The 23921-nt window shown below is 32.7% G+C and overlaps 1 protein-coding gene and 1 long non-coding RNA gene across 5 annotated transcripts in view; one reads left to right on the top strand and one right to left on the bottom strand.

Annotated features, from left to right (window-relative positions):
* LOC140665595 (uncharacterized) overlaps positions 1 to 22393 on the bottom strand; it is a 183280-nt gene extending 160887 nt beyond the window's left edge. For 2 of the 3 annotated variants that reach the window (XR_012046636.1, XR_012046635.1), the window contains exons 1-3: positions 22177 to 22393; positions 20415 to 20497; positions 11711 to 12178 (exon numbers count right to left, since the gene is read on the bottom strand). This is a non-coding gene — a long non-coding RNA (uncharacterized lncRNA). Of the gene's footprint in view, positions 1 to 11710; positions 12179 to 20414; positions 20498 to 21494; positions 21736 to 22176 lie in introns of those variants that run through there. The other variant, XR_012046637.1, reaches the window with a different exon arrangement.
* Stet (stem cell tumor) overlaps positions 1 to 23921 on the top strand; it is a 373411-nt gene that overhangs the window by 192345 nt on the left and 157145 nt on the right. The gene's annotated exons all lie outside the window — the stretch shown is intronic.

Raw genomic sequence — 23921 nt, 5'->3', positions numbered from 1 at the left:
TACATACATATATATGTATAAAATATTGTGTTCTTTTATATTATATTATTGTATTTTAATTAAAATAATAGTACTATATATGCACATATTATATTATACCCATATATATATATATATATATATATATATATATATATATATATATGTATACTGCTAACGAAAATATGATGTATCCTTTCAAATATTAATACGCGGTATTATTTTCATGTTACATCTACTTGTTATAATTTTTTATTACAATTTTTCAACATATGCATTTGTGATATTTTCATCGTTTCGCGCGTCCTTTCCGTTCCTTTCGTCAGTTTTTCTCTTCGACGGAGATGTCGATCTTCGCGAGAGAGGAGGCTAGAATTCGAACTTTCTCCGCTTCCAGTTCGCAGTTCAGCCCAAGAGGAAGTGGTGCGTTTCGGTAGCTTCGAAAGCGCGTCAGTCTTCCGCATGAGAGAAGAACCGTGCGATTTCCGCGCGTAACATCTTGCGGGGCGTGAAATGGTTCCGCGACCAAGCTGCGGAGACAATGCCCGCACATTCTGCGCGCTACGCTAGACGCGTTCCACGTCTCGTCTTCGTACGAAAACGTAAAGTTTCCGCGAGGATAATTTTATGGAATATTTACAACATCGTCGTCGCCAAAACACCGTCGTCTAACCGCTCGCGGGTCTGTGATGTGTAATGTATAACGCCATCTCTTGCGTAAAAGTTATTTCCGCTTTGGTTTCGCAAACCCGACCACGAGCGAATTAAACGCTTGTTAGAACGCGATGCAAAACCGCAGAGAAGTTTTAGCTTTAAATTTGTTCCCTGTATTATTCCATCATAACTATATACGCTAACTATATGGCAATTGAGTTCAGATTCATGTTTAGCGCAGGTTTGGACAAAATTGATTTCCAATGTTAAAATACGCGTATGCCACATGTATACGCGGAAGAGACGCACTATATACTCTTTTCAGCTCGAGCTATTAAAATTGCAACATGCTGTAATTGCTCGCGCTACAATTGCGAACAAATGTGGTAATGATACTCCCGCTTAAAAACTTAGTTGTTCTTTCTTTACAAGACATTTCCTTAATTTCTCTTGCGAAAACAGCTTGTGTTTTTCTCATTCCTCCTTTCCATTACGGCGAGCGAACGAACGAACGAACGGCACTCCCCAAGGACGAAATTAGTACGGAGGATAATTGTGTTCCACGCTCGCGCAAATGTCCAGTTTGTTGTTTCAGTAGCCACCGTGTTGCTGAATGCGCGAAAGAGCTATAGCGGTCGTTTATTCTCCGAGGAAGCGTGGGGAAGTGCGACGCGTATACGCGTTGCACTTGTGTGTTGTATTATACTATACGGTTACGTACATCGCGCTGTTGGTATCACATCGTTCTGGTGCCGTGACGCGCATCTGCATCTGAAATTTACGCGTCTCCACGTATACGCCTACCTAGATATCAGGCTCACGTTCAAACTTGTCCAACTTCCGTCGGGCGGACGTCCCGTGGTCCTAAACTTCCGCGGCGCGCGCTGAATCGTCGTTGCTGAAGTTCAGTCCCACTTTGACCGTGTGGCTTCGCGCGCATTTGGCGCCGACCCTATCGCCCCCGAAACATACTCCGGGACGTGGCTGAACGCACATAAACTTGACGATACAGAACAGCAAGATTGCAACACCGGCTGTCATGCTACCTAACTGTGTCTTTCCGCGTGGTAACTTAGCGAAATAACAATGGCCTATATTCTCCCCGTTATTAATCCAGTATCGCATCAATCTTTCTTTGATAAAATATATTTTACGTGTACGGAAATGTTTAGTATTTAATTATTTGAAAATAAAATAATTTTGAAAAAATTTGAGAGAGAGAGAGAGAAATAGTTAAATTATTTTGATTCATATTTTAAAATTTTTATTTGTAATATAATTTTATCAGTTTATTAGAAGTTGTTTGAAATTGCATGTTATTATAATATGCATATTATTATAAATAGCATGTTATTACTAATTTCTTTTGTTGAGATTTTAAGCAAATTTCTCTACATCTCTTTATTTGGCATTTATTAACTTGTTAAGTAACACCTTCGTCGAGTTACGCTTAATATGACAGTATATTAACAATATGTTATTTAGTATAACAACTATAATAATAAACTCCGGGATCCGCGTGTTTAGTTTTCATTTATTTCTTTACTTTCTATCTTTTTCGCGTCTTTTTTATTTTCTTTTTAACATCGATCCAATTAGATTTCAACGCCCTTTATCGTCGTTTATTCCATATTATAATAGGTCAGTCTAATGTAACGTAATTTTATTACCGCTGTACACATATATACCGACTATCATCCATTATTTTCGTCCCCACTCTCCCAATTAGGGCAGCCGCCAATTTGATCTCTTGGACAAAGCTCCGCCGTCCGATCCTTCTTATCGAAAATTACTAATATCCGGCTACGTACAAGATAGGGATTACCCCGGTCGACCAATCAATTTGCCATGGCCCAACCCTCTTTTTATTCAGATTGGGATGGATACGTGCAACATTCGTTCGTGTCGGAGATTCCAACCAGCGTGCCGCGTTTATAAGAAGCAATCCACCCTGGAAATGCGACGCGGTGGCCCACTTTTTCTGCGTTCCTGCCTTCTTTGTGCCAGTGCCGGCTACGTTCTCTTCGTCACCGTGCGAACTGCGTAAATATAGTTCAGCCACCGCAAAATTCCGCAAACAGACAAGATTGCATCATCAAGGACGCGGAAGAGAAACGAGTTTTGACTCGCGACGCGTTTCACGATTTACAAATTTGCACTATTTTTCGAATGATAATTTCTGATCTTTGCAATGTAAGAATTTTTTTCAGAATTTACGTATAATTTTTCAGAACAGTCAATTTTAATTTTACGGATTTTAATTTTTTACTATAATTTAGGCAAATTGTAAAAGTATATACATGCAATAAATGCGATTTGAATAAATGACAATATGCAAATAATTTATAATTTATTCTCTAGATTTACTCATTTATTTTCATAATTTATTTAAATAATTTATTTGTTTATGATTCTTTACGTAAACGGTGCGTTGCACCTTCAATTGGGCCGTCGTTGTGCGCACTTTTTTCCTTCATAGGGGATAGGGAAGAAGGGTCCTTGTTGCCCGCGAGGAGTTTCTTGTGAAGGTGAATTAAGTCGTAATGAAGTACGTAGTGAGAGAGCTTGGTTCCTCTCTCCTGAGGTAATACCTCTCCTTCCCGGAGGACAAGCTTTTGCGCGAGGGAAGACGATCTGAACTTCTCTCAGCACAGCGATCGTGCGGTGCAAAGAAAGCATAAAAATTGAGAGCGAAGAAGAAGAAGAAGAAGAAGAAGGGAAAGTTTGCGCGCAGGTGGAAGCATTTTTTAAAAGACGTTTTACGCGCGATTGATCCGCACGACCGTCTGCGTTCTCGCGGTAATTTTCCCTCCTTGAATTTTATTCTTCTCTCTACGTTATCTCTCTTAGAGATTCCACTGATTGTAGGCAAATCGGAATGCATGCATTTCCGATAAAATAAGAAAGATAAAAACAGTATAATATTGTCATTTGTGAAGTTTGCGTTTCAATAATTCAAATTACTTGATTAATGGTTCAAATTGTCAGAATAAAAATAATATTTTTATTATGACAACGTCATAATAAATTGACTAATTATAATAACTTAGGAATTTATTGGCAGCTAAATATTAAATTTAATGGTAGTTAAATTGAATTGTAATATATTTTACACCTTGATTAAATATAAATTCAAAAATGTATCTTGCTTTTTTTTCAAAGAAATTTAATATTACCATTGAAAGCGTGTATATTAATTCACATAAATTTGCCAGATAAAATGTCAGATGAAATTACAATCGGTATACAAAGCACGTGCATCCTTTTGGTAAACTAAGTTTACCAAAAGGATGCACGTGAGCGTAGATCGGTTGTCGCGTATCTACTCGGCTGAAATAGCATGGCGCTTTCAGGGGAGCCTACGTTATAACTCTGTTTAAGTATCCCGGCATTATTAGCGATAATTATTGTTGCGGCCGACCGCAGTGGAAAACGAGAGCTACGAGTTTAACTGGCGGCAGTGAGGGAGCAGGTGTTCCGGCCTTAAAGCAACCTATATACTTGCCGTGCATCGTTGAACCTTGACGCTATTAGCCGCCGTTATGCGGCGATGAATGCAATTTTCATTAACCCGGCCACACGAAACATTATCAATTCTTTTTACTTTCTAATCAGTATTTTTTACGCCGCGTTGGATCTCCGAGGGAAATCCTCGGAGAAGATGGAATTTCTCGTATCCCACTAACTTTATGGCGGCTTGCTATCCACCTGCACCATCCGGACACTTTATTCCCCGGAATAAATCGGTATTATGGAACGCGTATTGGCATGCAAAGCTATTTCATGTTCGCTATACTTCGTAAATCATAATGCAAAAAAATGTAAGATTATGACTTGTTTCTATACGTGCATCTGCTGTTTGTATTTGTTTTTTTTTTTATGGTGACTCAATATGATTGGCGAACGCGTAAAAATGCTTGTTGGATTTTTGCTCCATTTATTAACATCGATCATATTGTTAAAATCTAATAATATACTTAAGCCATATTGAGGAGAGGAAGGAGGGAATAGTAGTATATGTCGGACGAAATAAAAATAGACAAATAAAAAGAAAAATATATAGTAACATAAAATTTTAAATCTTTCTCTTTATAGAATCGTAAAAAGTAACACTCACAATAATATAGTACAATAAAATACTTTTTTATATTACTAAATAAAAATTTTTTTCTCTCAAAAAAGAAATAATCTATTTTATCTAATGACTTTTTTTATTTCACAACGTTTCTCTTCTTCTCTCTTTTTTTTCGTCATTTTTATGCAAAAATGGTTTCTAATATCAATAAAACAACTAAACAGCTAAACTATATTTAATCGGACTAATTTCAAACATAATTTGAATGTACATCTTTTGTGACGTTATAAACAGTATCTTGAGCTCTTCAATGTCTTCGCAATTAATAACAGGATTACTACACGTTTCTGCTCTGTGACTAGCATAGTGCGATACTCACGACTCGTAATTCACTATGACTTATAGCGTAGCTAGGTAAACATTCAAATAGTAATTGCTAAATTTCTGGACATAGTTTAATGCTGGTTGTGCATCTGTTTGAAATGTGTGGAAAATGCATTTCGATTACTGTTAGAGAAGCTCTCGTTCGGAAAATCCTATCACTGAACCAACTTTTTACACAGTCCTAAGTAAATAGCAAACTTCCATCGAGAAGCCAATATTTCCCCTTCAAATGATCTCATTTAAAACTCCAGGTAAATGTTATAATAATTTCTCAAGTCTGTATATTGGAATAAAAGTTTAATCAATATTGAAATTTAACCGTTCTATACATTATCTGAGATATCGGATAATCTCCTATTATTACATAATTAAATCGATTCTTTAATTAAATTGAAAAATCAGGTAAATGGACCAAAAAAATAAAAATTTTTTAATTAAAAAAAATAAATTACACTATATTTATCTACATTTTAATTACCTATATTTTTAATTTTATATTTTTTTAGATATAAAATATAAATTATATATATTTAAGAGCCACATTTGTATAAATATTGTAATATAAAATTTTCTGTAATTTTTTGTAATCTATATAATCTCGAAAAAAATTTAAATTACTCAAATTTTTGAGGGTATTATTTTTAAATTTTACATCTCTATTCTTTCGACACACTAAGAAGAAAATATATTCCAATCTCTTTGCATTTCAACTTTGATTTTGATATTACGATTTCGGTCAGTGTGCTCTACGATGTAATCTTCCAACAATTACTGAGTCATGCGGCTTAAGTTGTTAGTCCGGCCGCAATTAATAACACGCGCAATGTAACGAGAGAGCGTTTGCGGAGATGCCGGAAGCGCAGCGCGGTGCAATAATCACGGGCGCTCGTAACTCACTATGACTTACGGATGGTAACGGCCAAAATCGCAATTACTAAATTTCTCACAAAATTTCGTAGCGCGGACATCGCGGCTGACCGGTACGAAAATACACGGACAGAGATAGAGTCAATCATGTGGACGTTCGGCAAATTTTATTTTCGTCCTTTCCGCTCGTGCGAGTTTTCAGGCGATAAGCGGGCGAACGACCGGTAATTTCGTCATCGCCCTGTAATATTACCGCGTTCTCGTTACTGTAATCTCGTAAATCCTGGCCGTCAGTGTGTTTGCCGACGGTGAAAGAAAGAGAGAGAGAGAGAGAGAGAGAGAGAGAGAGAGAGAGAGAGAGTGTGCTGTAATGCCGTCATAGTGCCCCGACGGCCTCCTCCAGGATCGGCGAAATTAAATTTTCATCCAACCGCTTTGGCCTTCTTTCCTTTTTCGATCCCACTTGCCCTGTCGCTTCCACCGTTGCTTTCTATCCTCTTTCATTTTCCAGTTCTTCCATCTTTTGCAACCTTTCTCTTCCGCGGATGCAGCGGCAAATACTACTTTTTTCTTTCTCTCTTTCTTCGGTATTTCTCTCATAACTACGTCTCGTTACGAATTTCTTTACCTCTCGATCGCGCAGGATCTTATTTAACTTATTTTTAAATTGTGGCTGGATTATTCGTCCCCCTCCCCCGTGCTATAAATATATATTTTGTCTGCGTATATAAGAGATCATAATTCTGGAACATAAACGTTGTTTGAAACTATATTATTGTACTTTATTTAAAGTTTCTACTGCGCAAAAACAGTTTCAAAGATTCAAATTGAAGTATATAATAACGAAGACTTTTTGCATCTGACAAACTTCATTGCTGAAGAATTTAATGTGTTCAGAAATGCGCATTGAGACTCTATCATTACGTTTCTCCTAATTTCTCTCCCTTCGCACGATTCTTGCGAAGCAGTTTGCTCCTCATGCTCTTTATCAACGTTCTCACGAACTAATGTCGCGTTCTGAATTCTATCGCTATCTATCGTGCGATCTTATTTCTGAAATTATGGCTGAATTATTCGCGCGATTTATCATCTGTGATAATTCAAGTACGGAATAGAGAAAACGATTAATGCCCGTTGCCGGCAATAGCTTTCGTACGTATAAAGACAGTTAAAATGCAGTGCGTGCACAATAATGAAGACTTTACGCGCCTCACAAGAATTTATTATACTCGGAATTGAGAGTCTATCATTATTAACGTTTCTTCTAACTTTCCATTCCCCTTCGCTCGCGTCTCGTAGGCCATTCTCCTTACCATTTATACTCTTTCTCACGAATCAAAGTTTTCTATTTCTTTCCTATTAATATAAAAATTATTAATAAAAAATTTTGCAGAGAAAAGTAAAGAGAATTATAGAATACGGTGTATGATATCCAAAAGAAAACGAAATTGGAATAAGCACGTAGGAACGTTTATTCAACGTGAAGTTTTGCGAAAGCAACAACCATAAATCGTACCGTGATTCTCGACAGAGAGTATACTGGTACAATATATACAACGCTAAGAGAGAGTCTGTAGAAATTAAATAAGATTAAATTAGGCGGACTAACTCTTGGCGCACCGTAAGATACTGTAAATAATTGTCGCGATGCGCGTCGACAACATTCCAGTCCCTCTCTCTATCTTTCTCTCTCTTTCTTTACATGACTATCATAGGACTGTATAATTTATTTGTTTGCCAATTTTGCAGATTTGTCTAGTAGTGGCAAAAGCGGGTCGCGAGCGAATTTAGCCGGTTAATGTATATTTGTCGTTATTTGCCTGTAAGTACTTAGTAAAATTCCGCAAAGCTTTTGAGAAAGCAAAGCAATATATCTCTGAATAATAATATTAAAGTGAAGAGATGTAAGTAAAATATGCAAATATATTAAATTAAATTGCATTCTATTCCCGTAGAAATATAACATGCCGAATCGAAAAGACAATCGGACGCTCCTTTTTTTCCTTTTGCATTTCCGTTTTCGACACAGTCAAACAATAAGCGCGCGCACTTGGACGCGACTAGAACGGAACCGTCACCGATTGCGAAGGAAGTGCTTTGCGCGCTTCACCTCCGTTTTTTTTCCTTCTAATTACATCGGCAATTATGAAAGTACCTTATTATTATCAGCTCGCTTTCTGGCTCGTCGGCTCGGATAACGAGCACATGGACGAACGAACGGACGTTATTCTACGAATGTTTTCTTTTTCTCGGCGACGCGCGCAGAGAGAGGCCAGTGGGTTTCGCGATCGATCTACTTCGAAAAATAACATTGACCTAACTCGCAAAATGGCTTTTGCGATAATAGAAATACAGAAAGATAATTGATAATTGATCAGTAATCGAGCATATTACATCGCGTAAAAACAGGACGTTATTTGTGTTGTCCATTAAATGTTTTTTCATTTGATAAATTACAATTCTATTAAATAAAATAATAAACAGAAATCTTTCTTTCTTTAAAATTATATTAAAAAATTAAATTTATTGAGACATAATGACGCTTCATTAAATAAATAATTGCTATTATTAACGATGTTTTTTTTATTGCATTACTGTTTATGATTGCGTTTTTTATCTTTCTCGAACCAATATTCTTTTTATCTCTTTTCACGATAATGTCAGTTTCAATTGTGAGATTTTGATATAAATTAATAGCGCATTTTTGGCAATGTCATAAATAATTTGCAACATTCGTCTGTCTGTCAGAACGTTTTCTTGCAATATATTATTATACCTTTACACGTCTTACACGAGAACCGAATTCCGAGTTTTATCATAGAGTTTGAAGAAATTATTTTCATCTTATTTTATAAATATTTCTAATATCCTGTGAGTTTATTCTATGCAGATAATATTATATATTTGACAATTTTTTAATAATATTGTAATAATGATTGAAATTATATAAAGATTGAATATATATTACATTATATTATGTTATAATAAAACCAAAGAAAATTGAAAATAGTTACTGTGTGTACTGTATAGTTAATTTATAATCAATTTATTTCGAGATATTAGAAGAGGTACAGTTTTAAATTCTAGATATATATATTGTATTCTTTCCCTGCTATATTAAAATCATATTATGGGATATTTCTAGCTAATAATGATTCAATGTTTAATAAATTGTGACTCTAGAATATTGTGTCAATTAGACGTGCTTTATCCAGAATAGTTTGTACAGCGTTGTGACGTGCTGCCAGATCGAAACGCTTTAAACAGACATCTGGACGCAACAGCGCTGTAATCCGTAGTAACGAGGGATTAGTACGGAATGTATTATTCGAACGTTCGATACAGCATTTTATGTAGGTGATTTCTGATATTGCTTTGGATATAATAATCTTTCTCTTGATAAATTTTTTTAGTAATTTTTGGTATTATTTTTATTTTAGTAAATATAATATAATGTCAGGAGGTACGACATGTTTTTTTATATAATAGTGTATAAAAAAATATAATGAGAAAGATAATACAATATAAATATGTAACATAATCTTTTCATTTTTTATAATTCTTAAATAATACTCTCTGCCTAACTAGTAAAATCGCACACAATCTTTTCAGAATTGAATGATCTAGACTTTCATAATACGCTTACAATATTTATACCGACGATCAAAAGGTCGAAGAGAAAACTACAGCAAACGTTGGATAAAGAACACAGAAAACAATCTGCGCTCCTGATGTATTAGAAACGTTATTTTATTTAAAAAAAAACTTTTAATTTGGATAGTATTATTAAATAAAAAGTCTCGATGGATGTCGGCTGACATCGCGGAAAGAAAGAAGGTCTCTCGACGCGACGTCCCACAGCACTTATAACTCGGAAGCTTATTTTTGCGGCGATACGTGTTCTCCACGAGTGGGTGAGCACTCGCAGAAATGGTTTCTAACGGTGCCATCCTGACCCCGGTCACGCATCGCGAGGGCGAGGGAGCATTGTTAGAAGATGGGATCTCGGGGAAGTCGCCGTGCTGCGCTCGTGAAGCGCAAACGAACCTTTACATAGGCGCTCCTTTCCCATCTTCTGTCTCTCTTTCTTCCGTTTCGTCGCGCCGGCACGACTCTGCCGCCTAATTATTGTGTGCGTGTTCTTCGCAGATGAAATTAAATGAAAGCGACTTGCGAAATTTTATACGAACGCCACGCGTCGATATGCGAAAATTAAATTGTGCCCTAATACTTCGTTTGGAATTCTGATCCTGACTCTTTGACTCATTTCTAGTCACGTGCGATGTAAACACATACATGGTAATAAAGTTAAGATTAAAATATACTATACGCGATAACGAAGTTAATAATAAATATGTTAGTTTATTAAATTATCGGTTATGTTAATCGAAAAAAAGAATAATTTATTATAAATTTGTTATAAATTTACAAAAATAAATAAAAAAATTTCGAAGAGTATATGTTGTTAATGGCAGCATTAGTTTTAGACACTCTATATGAAAATTAAAAAAGAAAACAGTATTTTTTATTCAGAACTTTTAATTTTAATTTTAATTAGTTGTTTGAATTTTGCATGTTTAGATATAATATACTTACAATTAGTTAATACCTTCTGTTTCTTATGACAAAAATTGCTATTAAAAGGGAACATTAGTTAACCAATGTGATAACTGTCAGTATTTTCTTTTACATTATTGTTACAATCTAAATATTGTTATAGCAGGGATGTTACGAAATCTGAGTAACAGAATAGATGCTCGCTAGAAGGCATATCCTCATTGCGCTCTACACCGAATCTCGAAACGTTATTTTGCACAAGATCCGTTGTAAAGTAACCTCCGTTATGCAGATCGGAGCGCGCTACGTACGGCGGCGCATACGGAAATCATTTCCTGTGACGTACGCGTGTAAATTCCATGGCATTTCTTATCATTGTTGCGATCTAAATTGTATTTTTCCCTGTTCTTCGAATTGATTTCTTCAATGTTTTCGTTTTGTTTACTGACTTGTTTTACGATCACAAACTCATAAATTTTTGCGTTCACGAAGGAGAAGCATTCGCGAATGACTTCTATTGTTTGTGCAAACTTCCATTATCTTGGACCGATATGTTCATAATATTTATTCTTTTTATTTTATTGTTTGCAATGTCATTCTTAGGTTGACCGCACGCACTAATGATAAATAGCTTTTCGTTTATAAAGACTATATGAATCAAAATAATAGAAAATCTGATTCAGAAATTAGAAAAATAGTTTTATATCTCGAAACTAGATAACTTAAATTCGATATATAAAGCAATATTTATTTTTACTAGTCACATGTTGTCATATTCATGCACTTGAAATTCACAATATTTTTCTGTACTGGGAATAGGATATGCATTCTGCATGAAGTAATATTGACATTTTCGTGTCACGAATTTTGTTGACCGCTATGATTTGTTTAGCCATTGGAATAATCATTATGGATATATCATTTTAAGCATTATATTCCATTATAATTTTTAGTTTATATTATTTTAGATATTTAATTAATGTTATTTTTTTGTACGACTGTCACATCCCAATCTGAAGATCAAGGCAACAAATCTATATCATATATATCATCATTTCTTTATAATATCTTTATATTATTGATATATGCATTCAGACATACAAATATAACTTAAGTTTTCATATATATATATATATAGATTCGTTACCTCAAAATACAATAAAATACAAAATAAAATAAAAGTTTGTCACTCACTGGTCGATGCACACAACGGATGCTTCCTTGACCTCTTCCTCCTCCTCCTCCTCCTCTCAGGTTGTCAAGATTTATTACACTCATTCTCGGAAATATTCATTAGCCATTAGTTTTTATTACGTGCCACGCAATATTTTGCACGGCATTTCTGTCCTCGGACGCGTAATACTTTATATGGCACTCCCGCACTAATTAAAATATGACAAAAACAACGCACGATAAAAACAAACGCGCAATACTTGGTCCGGCACTCCCGAATTTCGCGATCACCAATCAATATCTCGTGCGAGGATCGCACCTCTAGTCAACAAAATGTATATCTCATTTCGTCGGTATCAGAAATACAATCCTTGATGACAGTAAGTGCAAACCGAGATATGGATAAAACGAATTTTAAAAATCTAACATTAACGCAATACTTTCCACGACACTCCTGAATTAACAACGCGACAAACGATTTGTAGCATGCTGAAAACAAAAAATATTAATGATTTCATACCGAATTTTTATTCTTTGCATAATTAATTTGTAATAGAACAGCTTTGACACATTACAGCTCTCCATTATTTAAATTATTTAATTTATACGTTATTTCATTTTATATATCTCTCAATTGTTTTTTGTTACTTAAATTATTCTCTGTTCAATTTGTATGTTATTCAATCTCTTTCAATTGAGAAACAATGATAATAATAACAAATTACATATCGACGAAAAAAGTGATGGGAGACATATACGAGCCAACAAGCTACGTTAAAGAAATACTTGTTGCCCATATACATCACGACACAATAAACTAAAATTCTCATTTTTTGTCGCTGTAATTTCTATTTCAAATGACTAAATCGTGCGATACATTTTCTTGATAAATAGCCGTCGCTATGATATGTTTACAAATCGTATATATATATATATATATATATATATATATATATATATATATATATATATATATACTTAAGTAATCTCGGATTGATAATTTAAAATTATTCATAAAAATTAATCACTTTTTTTTCTTGAAATTTATGATTGTGTTTCGAAAAATATTAACAAAATACACACAAACATAGAGCAACTATATATCTGCTCAAATCCCTCGCCGTAAGATTTAAAAATTATTTCTTTCTCTCTAAATATTAATTATTTTAATATTTACAATATATACAATAACTCTCACGCAATCAGTTGACATCTGGAGAATAATTTATATACTCCAAGAAAAATTCTTCTATTTTACAATAAAAATTTATTAAATATCGTAATATAAGAATTCTAAAAGTATATACTTTTAGAAAATTTTATAAATATATAATCGGTTTGTCTCTACTTCTAACTATAATTTGTTCTATTGTCTCAAGAACGTCAATGGATGGTTGACTTGAAATATTCTAAATAGTCTAACATAATGATCGAATTTTCTATTACCAAATTTACATATTATAAAATTTTAAATTTGTTTATGTAAAATCGTTAACGTATTATTGTGCTGCTAACGCAATATCTAATTTATTCAACGGCGATAAGTTTTCTATTTAATCATTTCATATTCTTCTTACAAATTAACTAATTATAAAGCGATTAGCAAATGGTTAACCGTTTACAATTTCACGTTCGATTTTGGCGGTGAATTGCAATTGACGACGAAAGTGCCAAAAGAGAAATTTTAAAGGAAAGAGAAAGGTAGATAGAGTGGTCTTAGGAGAAATTCACAGAACGCTGTGATAGTTATCTGATTCCGGTAGATTCACATACGCCGACACACGGATACCCATACATGCATACGATGCATACGATGTTAAAGCGCCGGTATGTGCATTGACTACTGGTAACCGCCCTTTACAGAAGCTAAGCACGACAATGGGCAATATGACTATAACCATCTTGGGCGGAATAGTAAACGGGCGAAGCGTGTATTTCTGATTTCGGTCGGATGACGGCAGAAATTCCATTCTATACGTTACTATTACCTCCCCTGCGCAAATAATAGTTAATTCGGCCAAATTGTTATTGGCTGCTTTCATAGAAATACAAAATGTGAACATAGATGGAATAATGTATTTGTCCTAACCGATGCCATTATCACGGTATTGTTATAGGGCATTATATGAATATGTTATACACAAGTAGAACTATTCGATAGCGATAGATGTATTGAAACAAACGAAATCGAGTTCCGCAAATACAGGCAAAAGAGTACGTGTATATATACATATATATTGTACATACATATATAAACACTTAAAGTTAATAACGATATAAAAATTAGAAAAGCATATTTTTGAAGAAAATATTTAATGTTTAGATTCTAAAATTTATTTAAAATTGTTAAAAATATCTTATATGCATTTTGTTAAGATTTGGCAAAAATTATTCTTTAAAAAAGTAGACATCAATTGTATATCTAAATTAATGAAAATTTTCCATTTTCCTATAGGATAAGTGTAATCTTACATGTTTGTTTTCTTTTATGGTATTTTATGTAATTTTAAACCTCGGCAATTATCCCTACAAATTACGTGCGTTGCATTTGGAGGAGAAACGTAACTCAGAATTATCCGATGGCTGTCGAGTTTCAGAAGTAGGAAGTATTTTACGGGGGGTTTCTCGCGAAACTTACGGTGACTGTTGTTTGTCTTGTTATTTGCATGAATGCCGCGTACATTCGCGCAGTACGTACGTACATCATGTCGCTGCCCACGTTGACTACCGTTGACATCCCGTCGCGGCGCCTTACTGCGAACGATATGGCTTACAAACTAGAGCTAAGCTGGAGAACTCTCGTTCTGTCAGATGACGGTCATTTTGTATCATAGCTCTGCCATTGTGTTATATTCGCAACTGAAGCTTTCAAAACTGCCCACCACTCATTTCGCACTTTGAAATGTAAAAGTCAACAAATACCTCCCATAAATTTACAACTCGCGCGAGACTAACAATATGAGAAAAAAATATAAAAATTCAAAGATCTATATTATAATATTTTGTATAATCTCAAAATAATCATTTCTTATCTCTATCGTTTTTATGTATTTAAAATTATAATAAAATTTTAATATATATTGATTTTAACACATAAATAATTTTATTACAATTTAATTAATAATAATAATTTCATTACTATTTTTAAGATATACATATATATATATATATATATATATATATATATATATATATGTATATGTATATATTGTAATTTTGGTCAGATACTTTTAGACATTCGCGAAATAAATTTTTCAGTACACTTATCCGCTCTTCTAGAATATTCACGTTGTTAAAACAGTACGTCGTTAATGTGCACACTGATTGATATTAATTCGTAATTGTTAATTAAACGGTAGACGATCACTTGCTGGTAAGCTCGTAACCGCAATTCTCTCTCTAGCGCGAACGTTCCGTACATCGTCGACGGATTCGATAGCTTTAAAATTACAATTAGTGCATGTAAACGGATCCGCTTTGCCTGCGGGCTTTATACAAACTCGTACTTTGACTGACTCGACGAGGGGTATCCTGCGGTAGTTCTCAGATTTTGGATCTATCCGGTATTTGGATCTAGTCGATGTCGTAGACATTCTCGACTCTTACTGTCATGTTATCAGAATTTCAACCGGCACGAAAGAAATTACATTATCCCGTATTCTGTTCTGCAATACTTGTTGTAATGTAATGCTTATTTATTTCAACAACTTTGTTACACATGTGAAAAGAATTACGCATTATTTGCAAATAATTTGTGCGATATTTTTGATCGATTCTTTTTATATATTTGTAATAAAGGCACGTGCATAAAAATCTAATAAATATATTATTCAATCCAATATTAAATGTTTTAATCTTTTACATTCTTTTGTGATACAATGGATCGTGGAATTTTAGGATTCGTGTATTATTATCGTTAATACTTGAACAATATATTATGATTATTACGAAGTAAAATGATGAAACTAATGTATTATACTAATCTACACGTTATCCAATTTTATAATCGCATTATTAGCTTGGATTCAATGAATTTTTAGTAAATCGATTACAATGATGTACGATTGCTGTAAGCACATTGGCAAATATAAATGGATTGCTATTTATTAACTCGGAATAATATCGAAAATTCATTACCGAAACGATATGACATTTTGAAAGCATTAAGTGTGAGTGAGAAAAACAATGTGCTAATTCGGATCAGAGAGAATCATTTATAATATCTACGCCACGTACGAAATATTAATTTCCTGATGAATAATACGATATATGTATATATAAAATGTATTAAATTTTATAAAATCCGAATACATAAATTATACGTCTCACTTTTATTATCAGATTACACGTAAAATAAACTTTAAATACATATATTTTACATTTTATTAAATAAATAATAAAAATATGGATTATATTTTATTTATTTATTAGGTATAACTGATTGAAACTATATATTGTTAATATTTTATTTAAACATTTTATTTCTCATACAGTTTCCAAATTAAATTTTAAATTGTTTCCTTTTCTACGAAAAATACGATGTACGATAAAAGAAAAACATTCCTCGTTTGGCGAAAAACAAAAACAATAGTACGGTCCGATTGCGTCGAGTAAACTTTCGTCCACAATCTGTATATTGACGCTGCAAGGAAGTTAAAATTTAATCGACTTCCGCATTTTAAGTCGGATTGGGAAAATATCCACGGTAAACCAACGCAATTATCGTGAAAGTCCAAGGTACATTATTGATTGCTTTTACACGGAACATATTCAAAGATGGTAATATTTAAAGTTTGTAATTTATCGAAACACAATACGTGAACATTATTCCAAATGTATGTAAATGAATTCCGGATTTATTATTCGAATTTAAATGGATAATCCGTATAACGGAAGATGTATGTTTGAAACATTGTTAAGAAATCAATAATTTTTTGAAGAAAATAGATAAAAGGACCTAGTTTATATATAAATGTTTGCATAATACAAAATGAGTTTAAATTTATGAATGAACAATGACGTAATTTTTTAAAAAATAAATAAATTGCAACAAACAGTATATTGATATAAACTATATACTTATTAATATAATAAAAGTTTTCAATTTTATTATTAATTTATTATTATATTAATCAGTATATATTATTATTATTATTATTATTATTATATAAAGTGTAATAACACACTGAAAACTTTTATATGCTTTATTTATTTTATTAAAATATGTTTAAAAAATTTTTTGTGTTTATTTTTATCATTTTGCAAAAAGAAAGAAGAAATAATAATTTTAAAATTATAACTTCATTGAGCAATACATTCAGACAACAGAATCAGTTATATGTTGAAATATCCCTCGCCATATTGTGTCTCAGTCATTCTCTCGTAATAAACAACTCTGAAGACTTATGGCGCGATGCCGTATATACATCAGGATCTTGTGAGTTCCCCACGTTTTCCATTCGGTGATAACAACCGGGATCGATGAGGAACGCGGAGCTCGCACGTATCACTACTACGGCCATTCCGCCGGTGGATGGTATTGGCACCACCACTACGTGCGCGTCCATTATCGCGCGAACGTAGCAAATCCAAACCGACGAGTCAGCCCATCGTAAACACGGGCACAACCGGCGAGTTTAATTCGATTAGGACGCGATCATCAGATTGCTCGATCGTCCGGCATCGAATTCCCCTTGCGCGCTCGTGTAGTCCCTATCCTCTTTACCTCTCTTTCCCCTTTCCGGCCTCTTGCATGCAACCCTCAACATTCGCCTCTTACCCTCCCTTAGTCCCTTTACGCTCTATGCGCGCGGGCACACACGTTCGTAGATAGAAACGCACGGTTTGCCCCTCTCCCGCTCGTCTCTATCTACCTGTCCGATTTTACTCTACCAGCCTTACGAAAACCAAAATATATACACCGTGTGCAGAAAGTATTGTCTTCAAACTGAATCTCAGATATTTTTAAAAAAACTTTCAAAACAAAAAAATTGTATAGCTAGCATAAAGACTTTAACTTATTTTATTTTAAATATCCTGACATTTTTACGAAACGTCAAATTTCGCAAATTGGTATATTTTTGTTTCATTATGCAAATTATTAGATACTCTACAAACATTTAAATAAATAAACATATTTGACTGCTTAATTAAACATTGAATGGTATAACTTTTATGACATATGTGTATTCAGAATTTCAATGACATTAGGTCGATAACTAACGGCGTTGTTTCGTAGACACCGTCTAGATGTATGCACGCAGGACTGGAGAGAGTTTTGCGGAGCATTGTCGAGGATCTCGATTCTATTCGATTCGATTCGAGTACGTGCACGCCGAACGAGCCGGAAACCGACGTTTGCGCGAACACGAATTTACCCTACTGTCCGGCCTAATGGCACGGATTTCATTATGCTAGGGTTTGCACGAACGTAAACCCCGTGAGGGGTGGACGAGAAGGATAGAAAGGGGAGGAAGATGGACAGTAGGGAGGGATGAAGCGAATGTTATACACGACATATACAGAGACACGATCGATTTGGAATGCAAAACTGTTGTCCTAGCAAATTTGCGATGTCGCTATTGCCAGAAATATTATCGTCATATCCATATTATATCCTATTGTAATGTCGAGATAATGCTGATATAATACGGCTAAGTCGACTTTCGATGCGCGATATGTAGTTTACGCGACTCGTGAGCCAAATGACCGTATCTGTTTCGCGAGCGTTTATTTAACTGGATAACAATCACATTCGATAATATTGCGAGCAATAATTGCTAGTATTCTGACGTTTCTGTATGCTCAGTAACATGGATGAGGTGAGTAGTACTAATTTCTCGCCGTTATTCTCTAAATAACATCCATTTGTCCTAATCTAACAGACCCTCTGAAAGCTCGTGGAAGTGCTTAATTAATGACATGTTTTAGCATTATCACTATATATATATATATATATATATATATATAATATCCATACATCAACGTTAAGATAATATTTGAATATACGGATTTGAAATTATTTTTGTTAAACAAAAATTTTCTAGATATATCCTCTTTTTCTGAATATTCCGTAATATAATAGATCAAAATATTATATCAAAATTTTTAAATTTCTTCTGAGAACTCATTATTTCTTATAATTTTAATCTGATCAAAATCTTTGACGCCCGCGCAATTTAATAGTAATTAATTAATATCTCATTACAAAATTATCTTGTGTAAAGGGGATAAAGAAACAATCTCGTGTTTATGTATATATATATATATATATATATATATATAATGAAAAAAAATCTTATCTAAAATTAAGGTGCAAGTGATAAAGGATACCTCGAAGATTTGTACATATACATTTATACATATATATACACATAGATCGGTAACCTTCCTGCTTAAATGTACTCAGTATTTCGCGACGGACGATAAACTTAGAACAAACGATCGAGATTAATAGAACGAGGCTTGGGGTCCCGTCTGCGATACTATCGATCCATGCCACGGCGCAGCGAACGAGATACACAGGGTGACTCCCTGCGGGATCGTAAATCCACGTTGAAGATTTACTTACTTAGCGGAGTCGGCACCACCGACACTACCGCGACGACGACGAATCTGACTCTTTTTACAGGAACAGAACAAACTTATGCGAATTCACAATTTTTATATTCATCTGGTATATAAAAATCTCAACACATCGATCTCGATAATTTAATTCCAACTTTTATGCTCCGATTTTTATGCTCTTTTAAATATATGCAAATTCTGCAAGGAATGTTATGCGTTCACTACACCAATGTTATATAGATATACACGTCACAATAAGATTATGAATTCATATATTCATATTAAGTATATTACAAGAGCAAGAGAAAAAGTATCTTCTGCTTGTTTGCAGAATTTCATCGCACAAATGATAGTAAGTGACCACGTATATATATAATAACAAACTAACACCATAAGAGGTGCCGTATTCCAGTCAGTTCGTCGCCACGAAATGTTTAATATACTATAAGATTAATATATACTTGGCGAAAAAATATGTAAATATATATAAATAGGTTATGAGAAATTAAAATTAGTGATGAATTTAATTAACATCTTCTGTTGAATAAATTAGTTTGAACGTACTAGAAAATTATCATTTTATTTATTTTTTATTTTATTTGTAGGGTTATTTTACTTCTTTTTTTTGCTTTTATTTTTTATTAATTTATCTAGAAAATAAACTCAAAATTTAATCAAGTATAATATATTTATATATATATATATATATATACTTTATTATATATTTATATGTTCTATATACATATTTTATACAAAAATTGCTAAACTGTTATTAATATATCTTTGGTATTTTCAATTCCATTCTTTTGAGTCTTGCAATTAACATTATTATACAGTAAGATAATAAAATAAACAGATATGCATATACCCAAGGTTAAATAGTTTTACTAGTTATTTTATTGTATCCCATCTATTTAAAGATAATGAATCTATGAGATGTATATTTTTATATTATTATCACATATCTCATTTCTTTTTACTTTTATTACTTTTAACTTAAACTATTAATTTTTTAAATTAATTAATTATAAAAAATAAAGAATGTCAAGTAATCATAAAAATAAACATTTATGAGAATGAATAATAGAGAATATTTTGCTTTAATGTAATATTCATCTCAATCATCTCATTGTAAGATAAAAAATAATTTAATACTAACCTGAAATGAGATGAAGGGTAGTATGCAATCATCTATAGAACACGCTGTAGCAAATGTTGTAGCACACGATGTAGCATCATCGTCTGTAAAATACAAATATATCCAAATTAAAGCAATATTCAAAATAATTAATATTTCATAAAGTAATTAATAAACGCGCATACATGCACGCACGTGTGCAAGCATACAATTACATTAAGTTTTATCTGTCTTTTAAACAAATCTGTAATAATACATATATATATTTTATAAATAATCTAAAAAATGATAAGTCTTTTAATGTTAATTTTTTAATTAAAAATATTTTGAATTTACAGAAAAGATGCGTATTAATTATTATAATTATTTTATCAAATCTCAAATCTTTACTTTAAAATAAAATTGCGAACTGTACATCACATTAGTACAACGGAAAAATAATGAATTGATGATTGAAGGGTAAAAAGTTTATAAAAATTTCGTTTATTTATTGTTTGTTAAAAATTATTTATTGTCGTTTAAAATTAATTACTCATTAATTTCCGCAATAGTAATTGACATTATAATCCTACATCAATGATGTAGGATTGCAGAAATAAACGAGTAATTAATTTTAAATAAGTAACAAACAATAAATAAACAAAATTTTTATAAACTTTTTATCCTTCATCAATTGGTTAGTTTGTTGTCGCCTGATTTCTCTTCTCTTTTTTCTCTCGTGTTCACTCTTTGTTATTCTTTTTCATATACAAAACTCATCCGAAAACATGCATCATCTGTCATGGCAATTTCCATCTTTGCTGTTAATAAATAATATACACATATTAAAGCAAAATTTTATCATATCGTATCATAACATAAATAAATATACAATTTAAAATTAAAAATAAATATCCGCGGTCTACAATATTCGAAAATATGGTTAGATTTGTCGACAATTTCATTTGCACGACAGATTTTGATGGAATAAATCTTGCGAGACACGTATTCCGACAAATTATAACGATGTAAAAATGTCGAATTTATATGCGGTTAAATAAATATTAAAATCCTATATTATTTTGTTTTCTATTTCAAAAGTGGATATATTGCGCGAAATACCTGTTTCGATGAATAGATAGTCGTTGCCGTTATATTTTTACAAGTAATTTATTGCGAGAATTAATTAACCAAACAGACTGATAATTGTTAATTGTAGCAGTTGTATATAGAGAATAATCGCTTTTATATGACGTTAATTATGTAATGTTAATTACGACGTTGTCTGGTGCTCTTCTTGTAATCGCGTTTCAAAAGATATTACGATGATGCCTGGAGCGATTCGCATTGTTACCTTCCCGCACAAACCTCGCCGCGCAAATGACGACAAGGTGGCAGCGCGTAAACAGTAGCATATTTCACGCCGCAAAAAACGAGCGCCGAGCGCCGACCCCATGCGATAGTTCGTTGCCGTTACGAAATGTTTGACGCATTACGAAACACATTTATACACGATTTATACTGTTCCTTATAATTTCAAATCAATTTTTAATGAACAGTTGATACATTTACTTTTCGTTATTTAAATTATTCGTGTATTATTACATGCTCTCTTGATTGCAAAATAATAGGCAAATTGTGATGATGAACAATTCGAATCGTAATACAAGATATTTCCAAAGTCTCGTTATAGAAATGATTACTTGTATCATAATGAAACAACATGATTTAAAATTATTTATGATTAGCGTTCGAAAAATTCTTATTCGATTTTTCAATTAAATAAATAAGTCATGCAAAATACCTATTGTCGGTGAACAGTCGTCGTCGTCGTGAGACTAGAATAGATATTCTTACGAGTTGTTAATCATATATATATATATATATATATATGTCAATCAGTTACGCAGGCTAATAATTGCTGAATATTTGTAAGATACAAGCGTGCTTTCTCGCAAATGCTTCAATGAGTACGATGGAACGACACACGGAGCGTCTCACGACGCGTCCTTTCCATACGAACTTCGCCGCGCAAATGACAACACGACGTGACGACCGTGCGACGTACGCGTACGACTCAGCGCGCTTCACATCGCAAAAAAACGAGCGCCGAATACCATGATAGCTTGTTGTTGTCACGAAATATATAACGCGTTACATACATTTATACGATTTATAATATATTCTTTGTAATTTTATATTTATTATTAATGAACAGTTGATAATATTTTACGGCTTTTTATTATTTTAATCACTAGTGTATTATTGCGCATTCTCTTAATTCCAAAAGGGTAAATTTAATGAAAAATCGAAAGCTGAGTGCATGATATGTATTTCTAAAATTAAATATTGCTATAGAAATGATTACTTATAAATAATGAAATAACGATACTTGATTAGCGTAAAAAAATATAAAAAAATATGATGAATCAAGATTAAAACATAGATAATGATTAATAAAATAGTGAGGTAAATGTAATTAAGTTAACAAGAATTTATTAAAAACAATATATTTAGTGTGCATTTATTTTATATACGTTAAATATTTTGTGATGATTAATACGAAATTATAGTTGATACGGCATTTGTTCTCTGACATACAGTGCGTTATATCCTTGAGCAAAGTCACTTTGTTGTCATTCTCGTGGCGAGACTCAAGCGAGAAGGACGTGACGTGAGATGCTCCGTGTGTCGTTCGATTATTTATTGAAATATTATATAACAGCGACGAATACGGAAGAACGCAATCATTTCTTATGAACATTTAGCAATTAACTATTAGCTTGTGTGATTAATTGACGTCTACGATTAACAACTCGTAAATATATCTATTCGCGACTGTAACAACTATTTATTGAAAATAGATATTTAGCATGACTTATTTATTTGAAGGAAAAAAAAAATCAAAACGATAAAGATTTCGTGAAATTTTTTTTAACTTAATTACGTTTATCTCACTATTTTATTTAATCATTATCTACGTTTTAATCTTGATTCATCATTTTTTTTAATATTTTTTAAAATTCTTGAATCAATCAGTGATGAAAATTTATCATTTATAAAATCGTATATATATTTGAGAAATAATGTAAGCGAAACTGCGGGCATAATACGTAAAGTAAAAAAGAACAGCCATGAAATATTCGCTAGAGTAATGAAACACATTCATGAAGTCTAGTATAAGTACTGTTAACTGAAAAAATATATATGTGTATAAAAAAGAAAGGAGAAAGCGCGAGATTGTTTACTTATATCACTGTTTTACGTGCTTTTTTTATTGGTACGAACAATGAAAACTTAAAGAATATTTTATGCTGTCAGATACAATAGTACAAAGATTTTTCATGTTATTCCATATTCGCACGTGCAAGGTTTTTCACGTTATATACGATCTTATATAGAGAGAATTTTACATTTCCAGTGATAAAAAATGATAAAGAGATCTCTTATCGTATCACATAAATGTACATTTAAATTAAGTGAAAAAATAGGTATGAATATACAGAGAAATGAGATATATGTACATGGTACTTCAGACATATGTAAAAG

Source organism: Anoplolepis gracilipes, chromosome 5, assembly GCF_047496725.1.
Source record: "Anoplolepis gracilipes chromosome 5, ASM4749672v1, whole genome shotgun sequence".
NCBI lineage: Eukaryota > Metazoa > Arthropoda > Insecta > Hymenoptera > Formicidae > Anoplolepis > Anoplolepis gracilipes.
Note: the sequence above shows the minus strand (reverse complement) of the source record. Positions and strands in the feature narration are given on the sequence as shown.